General features: G+C 44.4%; 1 long non-coding RNA gene across 1 annotated transcript in view; it reads right to left on the reverse strand.

Moving 5' to 3' along the window:
- Positions 1–12,359, reverse strand: part of LOC144584198 (uncharacterized) — a 465,271-nt gene that overhangs the window by 9,178 nt on the left and 443,734 nt on the right. The window lies entirely within an intron of this gene.

Below are 12,359 nucleotides of genomic sequence, written 5' to 3' on the forward strand. Positions count from 1 at the left end.
TCTGTGCCTAGTTTCATCTTTGACTTCATGTCAGCACCGTGCTCAGTTTTGGAACCACTCCACCGGCTCCCCTTTTTGGGAGCCTGGAAGTGTTCTGAGTGCAAGCTAAGCCCCTTCAGGCTTACAGTGAATGAGAAGATTCGTTCACTCGTGATCTTGCAGAGTTCCACAAGGAAACAAAAACAGAAAACAAAGTCTACAGACAGCTGACACTCTAATTAGGGCCCAAACAAAGCATCACAAAGGAGTGTCCAAGCATTCAGGTTTTGCAGAACATTTCCTGAGGCTGGATGATAGGCAAAACACAAGGGGGAGGAATGCTGCTGTGTTGTCAAATCCACATAATCTGCATTTTGTCATAGTCTTACAAGATGAAGTGTGGGAGAAGATAGCAGATTGAGGCTACAATCATATATGTACACAAATACAAGACCAGCATCAAGGACCAGTGTAGCCATGAACACCTATCTCATCAGGGATCCCACAAACCCGCTCTTATCCTCTTTGTCACTGCCGACTCCTTATTCACCCATCTCTCCCTCAAGCCCAAAGGGAGTGAAAAAACAAGCAAACAGCAGTGATGAGAATAGGTGTCTTTCTGCTTGGCCAACAAGCAGGTGGTAAAACTGAGGAAGGACTAGAAGGAACAGCAATAGCAGCTGGTCTAGTAACAATTCTTCAAAAACAACTAGTTTGCAAATGTGCTTCTGTATCCACCATTCAAAAAGCCAGGAAATAGCCCAATATTGCTTTGCAATATGCATCGTTCCGGTGTTGCCAGCAGGAAAAAGCTTTACATAGCAATGGGCAGCCTGAATGTTGACAACACCAATGGCAGCAGTCAGGGTGGTCTGCAGGATCCCCTCTTGCACTCACTACCATTCACAAAATGACACAAAACAGGGAAAAATCCCAGAAGCTGACTCATTTTTTTCATCAGTTAACTACTTCTCACTCAAACACAAAGAAATTGTCAGGGCTGTTTTTCAACAAGTGTAAATGGAAATGAACAGACAGTAAAGAAAGACAGGGACAAAAATAAACTCATTTGAAAGGTGGTATTAGTAGAGATACTAAAAACATCCAGAAAAGCAGAAAGTGATGCTCAGTCAAGTCAAGCAAAAATGAGTAACCTGAGCCTATCCTGAAACACGCATTTATTGGAAATACAGACCAGAAAAGACCACATTGCTTGGAAAAGTGGGGTGGACCAGTAGACAAAGAGGAAGATCTAACACGAGATGGGTTGACTCAAAAAAGGAGCTGTAAGTTTGCAAGATCTGAGCAGAACTTAATGGAAAAGACAATATGGCTATGAAGAAGGGTGCAGGAGGAAGAGAGAACAACTGAATCTGAGATGTTGTTGGTTTACAAGAAAGATCTAAGCAGAGCTCTTAACAGGACATTTTGGAAGTCAGTAACTCATATAGAGTTAGAAAGGCAGAGGGAAAGGGGGGGTTACCTCCCTTCTGTTTCCCTAACCTTCATGTCAATGTTCTCCCCTCACTGCAGCTGTCCTTGGCTGCTGTTGCCTTACCAATGAGTAAATCTACTCTCAAGTAAACTGTGTAAAACTTGTTTTGAGATCATCCCCAGCCACAAAGCAAAAAAAAAACCTAATAATTTCACAGCTTAAATGACTGGTCTTCTGAATATTATTCTAAATTTTTAAGAACATCTTTTTAAATATTTGCACTGGAAGGAGTTAAATACCTGGCTAGGAGGGAGTTACAAGTTTTATTTCACAGTAATTGAATGGGATTCTCTCAAAAGTTCAGTCTGTTTAGAATATTGGCAATTTATAAGCCCAGAAACTCAAGAGTTTTTCTAGCTTTAAAATGACTTTTTTCAAATTCAGTTTTAGAGAAATGACTGGCTGAATTCACTCCAAATTTTTAAAAAATGATAGTTTGTTCCATGTGTGCAAATTTGGTTTTATCATTGTTTTTGACCTGTTTTTAATCGGCTTGAGCTCAATATTGCTTGCTTCTGCACGGGGGTAAAACAGGATTACCTTTTAAAAATTCGTAACTAGAAAACACTTTGCCCAAACACCCACAGATTCGGCACAGAGCAAGAACAAATGTTTTGCTACATCCTTGCCAAATTGGGTTCTGATACAAGGGCCAATATAATAGTTATAATTTTTGTTTGAGGCATCCCTGTTTTTTTTAGTTGGCTTGCAGAATGCTGAATCCTGCTGTCAGGACAATTTATTGGTGCCATCCAAGGCATCAATAATGGTTCATGGAATAAAGGAGGCCCATAGAGGTTATCTCCAAAACCTGGATGTTTACCTGGGAGTAACCCCCTTGGTTATATCTAAATAGATCAATTGTGGTCTTCGAGATGTTTTTGTTTATAACTCTCATTAGACCTACCTGGCATACCTAGTGGAGAAGAATTATGGGAAGTGTAGTCCAAGAACATCTGGAGGGCTACAATTGTCCACTCCTAGAAGATGCAAGGATAGGATTGATTTATACTGCTGATTAGAACAGGTTGTGAAAAATGCCATAGCTCTTCCAGGGTTAGGTTACTAATTCAGGATATTATGGCTTTTTCAGGACTAAATGATGGTGTCTGGGTTGCTGAGACCAAAAATAGCCTATAATGGATGATTTCCCCCTTTTAAAAAAGGATGAAATCCAGCTGTTGCCCAGATCTTTCTCCAACAGCAAATGAAGCACACAAGTTTCTTGTAAATATCAGGGGACTTAACCACTCTGTCTGCCTTTTCACTGTAGTTCCCACCCTCACCCTCACCAGAAACAAGTGGACTGGAATAGTTTATCCTGCCTGCCTTGTTCAGACCCATTCACCCCTGCTCTGCATCCAAAAGTATGTGCCTACTTTTCCCCCCTTCTTCTTTCAGTATGTCAGGCAGGCAGAAGACAAATATGCAAGCACTGCTGAGACGCCAGGTCTCCGGCTTTGGTCCCACGACTAGCCATTCCAGCAAAATGTCACCCAATGCCCCTGATGTCTTCTTCCGTGTGTGCAAGTGTGGGAAACTAGCCGCTGATTGCCTGTGCCATGGACTGCTTCTATGACACATAGCACCAAACTGCAATGCAGAAGGAGAAAAGGAAGTCCTGGCTCCACATCTCTGCTCACCTCCCAGGGTGGCCGTGCGTTCTGCTTTCCAGAGGACAGTTCTCTGTTTGAAGGACTCTCTGGCTCAGGTCTATGCTGCGTGTACACGTATGCTTGTTCGCTTGTTAGCATAAATCATCAAAGAAAAACAGAAGGAACAGAAAGAAAGTAACCTGAGGACGCACAAAAATGGGGAAATCTGCAAATAAGCTTCAATAAAAGATGACCAAGAACCCAGATATCTGCATGGAGCCGTAGTCTATATATCACATGTGCAGATCTTGACAGAGCAGCAACGTCCGTGGTGCACTGAATAATAGGAAGCTGAAGGTCCTTGTGAAGAATATAGAAGCATAATAGTAAGAGAGAGAAGCTGCCCCTCAGGGACAAATAAATGGTTATCACAGTAATCAGCAGGCACACAGGGCATCTGGTCGGTCTTTCCTGCTAATCTGTGTGTGTCAGCTGAAGGCAAGCCAGCATAGCTCAGTCAGGTGGATGCCTGCTTGCTGAGACAAGGGCCAGGAGTTTGAATCTCCTGGGAGAGAGGTCAGCCAAGATCACTTTTGAGAAATGCCTGCGGCTGCTGCCTGCTGCTTATATATTGGCCTGTAGTGTTTAAAGCACTCCAGAGTGGTTTACAGTTTAATTAGACAGGCGACACATTGCCACTTCAGCGAGCTGGGTATTCAGTTTACCAACTTCGGAGGAACGGAAGACTGAGTCAACCTGATCCTGTCAGGATCGGACTCAGATTGGGAGCAGAGTCTTTACTGCAGTGCTGCAGTTTAATTACTATGCCACAAGGCTCCAGAGATGAGGCGCTCTGCCGCCTGTCCAGCTTTGGATAAGCTGTACGGTCCCAGAAGGAGGAACCGAGAAGCCACACCTGAGAACTTTGTGCCCATGGGAAAGTTATCCGTAATTGATTCAATTGGGCGGAAGGCTTTTAATTCTGGACTTTCAGAGTCCACTCAAAGCACAGCTGTAAGCCATCAGTGTCCCCCTCTGCAATAAATGTACAATACTTGCAAGACGTGGTCCACACATAGACAACCCTTTGCTACACATAAGACCTTCTTCCTGAGACTGTGCCCTTTAGCAGGAGAGCTGGAAGCAAAAGAGAACAGGGCTTCTATCCCCACACTTTCTGTAGCTGATGATCCATAGGGTCCCTTCCAGCTGTGCAGTTCCAAGATGATGATGATGATGGTGATAATGATGATGGTGATGTGTCGAAGAGGGAATGGCAGCAAGTGTGCCTTCCCATGCAAACTAAACCTGCTAAAATTTCTTTTTCTATTACATATATGGAATTCTTTACCTCTTTTATGTCTGGCCCCTCTGTTGATATAACAAGGATATCTCACAACATTTTGCTGCCAGAGGCAAAAGACAAGGATGCCCACTTCCCATGATATGTACAGAAACGGAGTGCACTGACAGAGTCAGCTTGATTTCTTACATCCATACTGACAATTGGACAACATCTGAAGACAGATGTTTAGTTTAAGAAGCTACACGACAGGGTATGTGGAGCACACAGTTATGCTTTCTGTTAAACTGGACCAGGCAGAAAGCTCGGGGAAAACAGCTGCCCCCAAACCTATTTAAGTTGGCTGCCTTTTTCTGCTGAGTCATGGGGCTCACTCTATAGGCTACAATCAGTTGGTCCATCATGTCATCAGTGAGGAAGGCAGGATTTGCTGCATACGCACATTCTTACTTTCCATCTTGTTGCCAGAGTATCTTGTTACTCTAGACAAGCCCACGAGGGTATGGACTTACTGCAAAAAGCTGGTTGGGATCCTGGCCTATGGAGCTGTTCTGTTTACAGCACTCATTTCCAACAGCCCAGACCAACACTCAGGCCACGGGCTTTGTCATGCAATAAAATAACAACAAAGGAAACATAACTAAGCAGTGAGTCTGAGCACAAAGTATTTTTGTTGATTTTTTTTATTATAATCTACTGGTTGGAGTAATGGACTTAGGAAGATCAAGCTAAGGTGGATCAGTCAGTATAGGTCAGTAAGTATGATGGAAGAGTGGTACGTTCAGGAATGTAAATGCTCATCATGTCAAACTCTACAGAGATGTCCTGAAGGGGGGGGGGGTTCCAAAAATGGATGCAACTGCACTTCTCCCTTCCCAAAAATTAATTCAGAGTTTTTTTCATTAGGAGGGGTGTCTTTTGTCAAACTAATGGCCCTTAATTGTCAGTTCAGGACCAAAACACTCAACATACTTCAGATTACAAAAGGTATAGCCTGAAACAAGACATTGTTGCTAAGAAAATCTCTCTTTACCTCCCCAGCTACTTTGAGGCCTATATCTAACTCAGAAGGTAGCTTTGCTCTGCTTAACATATGCAAGTATAAGCGATAAATAAGGTTGTTACAGTTGTAATGTTGCAGTAGACAAGTTTTCTTTGACTGGAGAACAAAACAAAAAAAGACTCTCTGGCTTGTCGTGTCAGCTCTGGGGACCAAAATCACTGGGCGGCTGTAGCCCCCTGCCTCCAGGAATAACATCATGGCAACAGAGAAACCAACCTGAAGCATCAGTCAGGGCCAGAGAGGGAGGAGAGGCACAGGGCTTGCTCCCCCTTCCCTTCCTGAAAGGACTTGGTCACTCACTTTCTCTTGGGAGAATTCCTTTCCTCTTTTTGGCTTGAAGCATAAGTGGCCACCATGCACTGGGTGTCCATGTTGGAAAGCCCTCCCTGTCTTCCATTTATTAATTTTCTACACAAATTTTATTATCTCTGTTCATTTAGGGTAGAAGTCTTCTGGCCCAGAGTTATGGCATTGTGATTCCCATTATCCCTTGCCGGCACAGCCAATGGTGAGAGCTGATGGGAGTTGTAGTCCAACAACATCTGGAAGGGCACAGTTGCCCATCTCTGCTTTATGGGATGGTAAGGAAAGCTGTACCTTGTAGAATTTCCTTGCTATGCCGCCCTGTAAAGCAGTGGTTCCCCAACCTTTTATGAACTGCGGACCAGTTGGGGGGGCACCCCCCTGCCGCACTCGTGGGTGGGCATGGCACGTTTGTGGATGAGCAGGGTGCACTCGCGGGTGGGTGGGGGTGCATTCGCGTGCATGCATGCGTGAGTGGGGTGTGCTCATGTGCATGCACAGATGGGCATGGCCCACTCGTAGGTAAGTGAAGCATGCATGCCCGCCATGCCCATCATGCATGCATGCATGCATGCGGGGGAGGCGGGAGATCTGTCTCCAGGGTCTGGTCCTGCGAAGCCCACGGACCGGCACTGGGCTGACAACTGGAGGTTGAGGACCCCTGCTTTAAAGTACTTTCTATGGCAACAATATGCTTCAAGACCTTTGTCCAGAATCCCTTTTTCCTGAGAAAATTTCTATTTGGAATTATTAGCTGACAGATGTTTTGTACTATCTACAATAAAGATATGCTCTTTGTTCGCTACAGGAAGCTGTAGCTTTAAACGCTAAGATTTCACAGAGTTGGAAATATCTTGCTGGGGGCCTCCACCAAGCAGAAAATAAATAAACTGTTGTATGCAAGCAGTTCATGTATACCACAAGCTGTTTGCTTGCTTCATCTAACACCTGTGCTGATTTTTGCTTTTTGTTTTCAAATGGAGGAACACACACAGACAAGGCTCAGAGAAGGAAGAGGGAGAAGGGGAGAGGAGAGATTCAATACAGAGCCTGAACAAATAATTTTTGAAACTACAACTCCCAGAATCCCCTAGTCAACATACCCGCTGACAAGACCAGCTAAAGGTTCTGGAAGCTGCTTTCGAAAGAACTGCTTTTCTGACTTCTGAGTTAACATGTGATACAAGAGACCATCACAGTTACTTCTTATGATAATGCAGGAGCGGTATAGAATCATGTCGAAAAATTATCTCCCTCAAAACCTGTCATGATCCAGCAACAGGCAAGACCAAACCTCAAAGTGGGGAGGGATACAGGTGTGACTCTACTTTTTGCTTTACAGGCACCAAGGAGGCAAAAGGCTCCCATCCAAGTCCCATTTTTTTGATAGGTTCATCCCTGATTAGTGGCTATTTTGGAAGGGGCTTACCAGGAACCTCCCCGTCCCACTGCTCCTGATGCAGTGGGGTGGGGTGGGGAATGCAGCTGCCATTGCTTTGATCTTTGCCTTGACAGTCAACATAGTTCTCTGGCTGAAAATTGCTCTCTCTGTGAGCTCACAGTGACGAAAGCCCTCCTGAGTCATAGCCAGTTGGTCCTTTGGACAGAGAGAAGAAAACCAATGTTTCTGTTAGAAGGCCAATCACAAAACAAAGCAAGCTAATTTGCAAAGTGTTGGAGGGTGCAAAAATGCTATGACCATCTGACATCCTGGGTTATTAAGGAATTCCTTCTCCTTGTCATTATCATTAATGTACCATCCCCAAATCATCCAGCATTTCCTATCAGCTTTACCTAATAGCTTGGCTGGCCCTCTTTGCAAAGGTGCTGCCTGCCACCTCTGCTTTGGATCCATCCTTCTCTGTATTGAAGAGCTGGTGACAAAGAGCCCTTAACTCGGAGACCTTACCTGCTGAGGGAGGATGGATGACGAGGGGAGGTCTCTGAAGCAGAGGGAAGATCTACCAATAGAGCCAGGAGCTCCTAAGCATGGCGCACGGCCCCAGCTTCGTGTTTGATGGGGGGAGGGGGTTATCTCTGTTTACTTAGACACGAGGGATCAAATTCTGGCCTAGAAATGAAATTCACAGGGCAATTGTGGGCAGATTATCTTTCATAACGCTAATGTGAGGTAAGAAATAACCCAGCTCTATGCATGTTCCCCGATATAGTGAGAGGGACAATGCAGCTGAGAACATTCTGCTACCTGTGACAGAACAACAAATGGTGTGTGTGTGTGTGTGTGTGTGTGTGTGTGTGTGTGTGTGTGTGTGTGTGCGCGTGCGTGTGTGTGTGTGTGTGTGTGTGTGTGTGTGTGTGTGTGCATGCACCCACATCCACACAAACAAGCATCTTCTGTCAATGTGTATAGCATCCAAAGCTAGGCAAACAATACTCAAATCTGAGGAAGAAAACACCACACACTCTTAAGAATAAAACTACAGTAGCAACTCATTAAATAACTATTTGGTATCATGTCATGGTAAGATACAAAATCAACTGCTTGAGGCAATCACCTAACTTTGCGTAATATCAAAGCTGGCCTTGCCTGTGTAAGAAAGAACAAACACACGGGTCACTTTGCTGGGCCAATGAGGAGAAAGCTGCAACTTAGCCAAGGTGCCACATGGGTGAGCGGTGACCTCTGATAATCCACCTTCAAGGCCACCCCTCTAACCCAACGAGGCCACTCTGTTTGCAATGTGGAAAATCACAGGAAGCCCTTTCAACCTCAAGCAGCTGGGTTGAATCATGCAGCTGGTCCGCCTTCAGGTTTATCCAGTTCCTTCCGCTTTTCATCAAAGCAAATAGCAGTGTTTTGGTTTTTTTTTTTTTTTTTTTTTGAACCATGAGAAGAACTACCTTGAGAAGAACTGTACCCTTTTTTCCTTAGGAGAAAGAGGAGGACAGAGAGCCTGTGATGCAAGAAAAGAAGCGTGTCAGCACTGTTATGTTGCACGTGCTCATGAGCAACAATGTGCTACTTTCTAAACTCTGTAGTGAGTAAAAGGAACAAACAACTTCTCTCTCTTGGTTGTTGTGGGTTTTTCGGGCTCTTTGGCCATGTTCTGAAAGTTGTTCTTCCTGACGTTTCGCCAGTCTCTGTGGCCGGCATCTTCAGAAGACAGCAACTTCTCTCTCTCTCTCTCTCTCTCTCTCTCTCTCTCTCTCTGTGTGTGTGTGTGTGTGTGTGTGTGTGTTTCCAGAGTTGGGCTACAGATGGTGGGAAAATCAGGTTGTTCCACTCTGACCAGACTGTTTGCCATCTCATTTCCTGCCTCAGTAGCTTCACCCTCCAGTCCAGATGTTCCTCTCATCCTGCACCTGGGCCCATGAGAATCCCAGTCCCCTTTCACCACTGTTGCCCTGCTCAGATCTGGTACTTATTACTCATCCAGATGCCACTTTTTCATTCAGGAAGCACGGCTGCCCCCACCTGACTGACCAGAGGGGAGATCTGGCATTTTAAACAACAACCAACATCATGTATTTATTTATTCATTCATTCATTCAATTTAAAGTATTTCTGAACCACCCCTCTGCTCAATGGGCAATAGCTGTCAGTTTCAACTCCACCCACATTTATTTTTTCCATCTTAATTTCTTCCAATTGTACTTACAAAAATATGTGAATTTTGGAAAGTTAATTTTTTTAAAAAAAAAGTGAAAGAAATTAAATACAGTCTGAACAACATTCTGGCTTAATCCTAGTCTTTACCTGCAGTAACCAGGAGACAGAATCAGTTTAGGAGGATGCCCAGCTTTCAAAGACTAGAGAAATTCTGTTCACAGTGTCTTATCCACATCTGGACATATGGGTGAGGTGAGGCAGCCTCCAATTCTGGGATTTTTTTCAGTGCTTTTTTTTACTAGGCCAGCCCACCATTCAGGGGGTCCAACTAGCAACCCTTCTAGCAGTTCTATGTGGAGTCTGAGGACAGTGGAGAGGCAGCATAGAGATTAAGTAACACGGCTTTTCCTGAGGAAAGGCACTAAGGCTTTTTCCATCACATGCAGACGGACATCACAAGACAACTTCCCCTTGACTGCTTCTTCATCATAGCAGAATGGTGACACCTTGCGGCCATTTTTTACTGGTGCAGCCACTACACCATTATGAATGCAAGAGCAGGTGGTCCCTTTATTCGAACACTTTAAAATACTGTATTATGGTAACACTTTTCTTCCAAAACATCCTCACCAGTACCAGCCACAGCACGAGCTAGTGAAACAGCCCTGGGGCTGCCCTGGGAGAGTGGTGGAGCTGCCTCCACTACACACTCATCACCAGTACAGGTGATTGTTTCCACAGCTTTCCTTCATTACGTGACTCCCTCTGTAGGGCAGCCAGTTCTTGCCCAGCTGTTTGGAAATGCTAGACTCCAAGGGGATCCTTGGTACCAAGGCATTGGGGAAAGAGTTAACAACAACAACAACAAAATCACTGTGTGTTCTGACCACATTGTTCCACAATGCCTCGAGCCCAAGGACCTTCAGAACCAGGCATTGGCTGAGAAGTGGCTGAGACAGTGATCAGACAAGGTAAGTTTTTACTGGTGGCTTCTTCCTCCCTCCCTCCCTCCACAGGAGTCTTGCGTATGAGGAGAATGGTAGTGACATGAAGAGGCAGCAGTTCTGTTCCTGTGGCAGGAGAGCATAAGCCAGGTCCAGTCTTAATTCTAAGGCAAAAATGGGGAATGTGTGGTCTTCATTCACTTCATCTTCCATAATCCCATAATCCATAATTCCATATTCATAGTTTCTATTGACTGGGGCTCAAAGATGTTGCAGTTCAGCAACATCTAGAAATATATTTGCGAAGGCTTTCACGGCCGGGATCTAATGGTTGTTGTGGGTTTTTTGGGCTCTTTGGCTGTGTTCTGAAGGTTGTTCAGCACTCTGTCCTCTGAAGATGCCGGCCACAGAGACTGGCAAAACGTCAGGAAGAACAACCTTCAGAACACGGCCAACACCCCCGAAAAACCCAGAACAAACATCTAGAAAGCTATACTGTATGTTCTCTATCCATCCAAGGTTAAAACTCATAACCGTCAAATCACCACACTGGCAAAAATACAATTCAAAACAATACAGTGATACAACAGAGAACAATTATAACCATAAATATGAATAACCTTATAAAAAAAATCTAGAATTGACCGTAACCTGATGTGAGCAAATCATCACTGATTTGCTAGCAGAAGAAAATACAAAATGGGGAACTTACTGTCCTTTGGTACGAAATGTATACAGACGAGATATATTTTTTTACCTGTTATCTGACTGGCCCCCTATTTTTGACAAGACTGGCATGGACTCTGGTCTGAGCCCTGATTTCATCAGCTGATGGCCTCCAGTTGTTTTGGACCACGACTCCCAGCTGTCTCCCACAGTTGATTATCAGGAGTGATGAAGATTTTAGTGAAACATCTGGATGGCCACAGCGCTTAGTAAGACTCAACGGGCTTCTTGCATTGCTGTCTTGAATGCCCATCACTCTCTTAAACTGCAGACATCAGTACCATTTCTTTTAACTATCTTTTTTTTCTGACTTATATTCCCTTTCTTTATTTAATATCTTGCACACAGAAGAAGCCCTCTGACATTCAACTGTTCACACAACACTAAAGTTGAGCAATTGGGAGCCATATTGGCATAGATCTGTCACGTGCCCTGCCATTTTCACAGACTGGTTCATTTTGCTGCTATTTCTCATGCTCATCTGTGGAAACAGCTTGAAATACTGGGTTGTTCGGTTTGTTGGTTTGTTTGACTAGCCACGTTGGCTGGGGAATTTGGGGAGTTATAGCCCAGAAAAGCAACTTGTCCCAGTTGTACAGGGATCCCAAAACTCTCCCCGTTGTAGGCAATTTTCAGTGTCAAACAAAACTTACTTTTAAGTTAGGCCTGTGGTTTCTTGCCCAAGAGCCGTATCGGGCAATTCTCCTTGGAGAGTCTGCCCTTAGAACTCTTTGCTGCTGAACAGATTAGTAACTGGAAAGACACAAAAAATGCAAGGAATCTTCTCTTATCAGCAGCTGTCAGAGGTGTTGTTCTAAGCCAGCATGAGAATGAGGCCATATATGTTTGTGAGCTGGGGCCTCGTTCTTTGTACCAGCAGGTCAGCTCTGCGCTAGAGCAGTGGTTCTTAACCTTTGTTACTCAGATGCTTTTGAACTGCAACTCCCAGAAACCCCAATCAGCACAGCAGGTGGTGAAGACTTCTGGGAGTTGCAGTCCAAAACTCCTGAGTAACCCAAGGTTAAGAACCAGTGAGCTAGAGAATATGACTAACCGTCTGCTGAGTAACAACAGAGCAGGAACAGGAGGGCAGCTAGGACTGCCAGGTTCTCAGGGTGCTGGATGAGACATCAGAGGATTCTTACGATTTCTATATTTGTGTGAGGTGGTCTACTTGTCCCTCCATGGTCTTTCACACTGTTCCTTCTACCAAGACCTTTGTAAAAAACCTTCTTTTATCTAGTCTCCCAAAATTTCCCGAAAGAATAGAAAAATTCTACATTTATCTCTTACTTTCTGAAAAGGTCCCCCATATCACTAACAAAGTGGCCAAATTTTGTACAGTCACCATAGCCTGCTACAGCTCCTTGATCACCTAAT

The sequence above is a fragment of the Pogona vitticeps genome, chromosome 8, assembly GCF_051106095.1.
Source record: "Pogona vitticeps strain Pit_001003342236 chromosome 8, PviZW2.1, whole genome shotgun sequence".
NCBI lineage: Eukaryota > Metazoa > Chordata > Lepidosauria > Squamata > Agamidae > Pogona > Pogona vitticeps.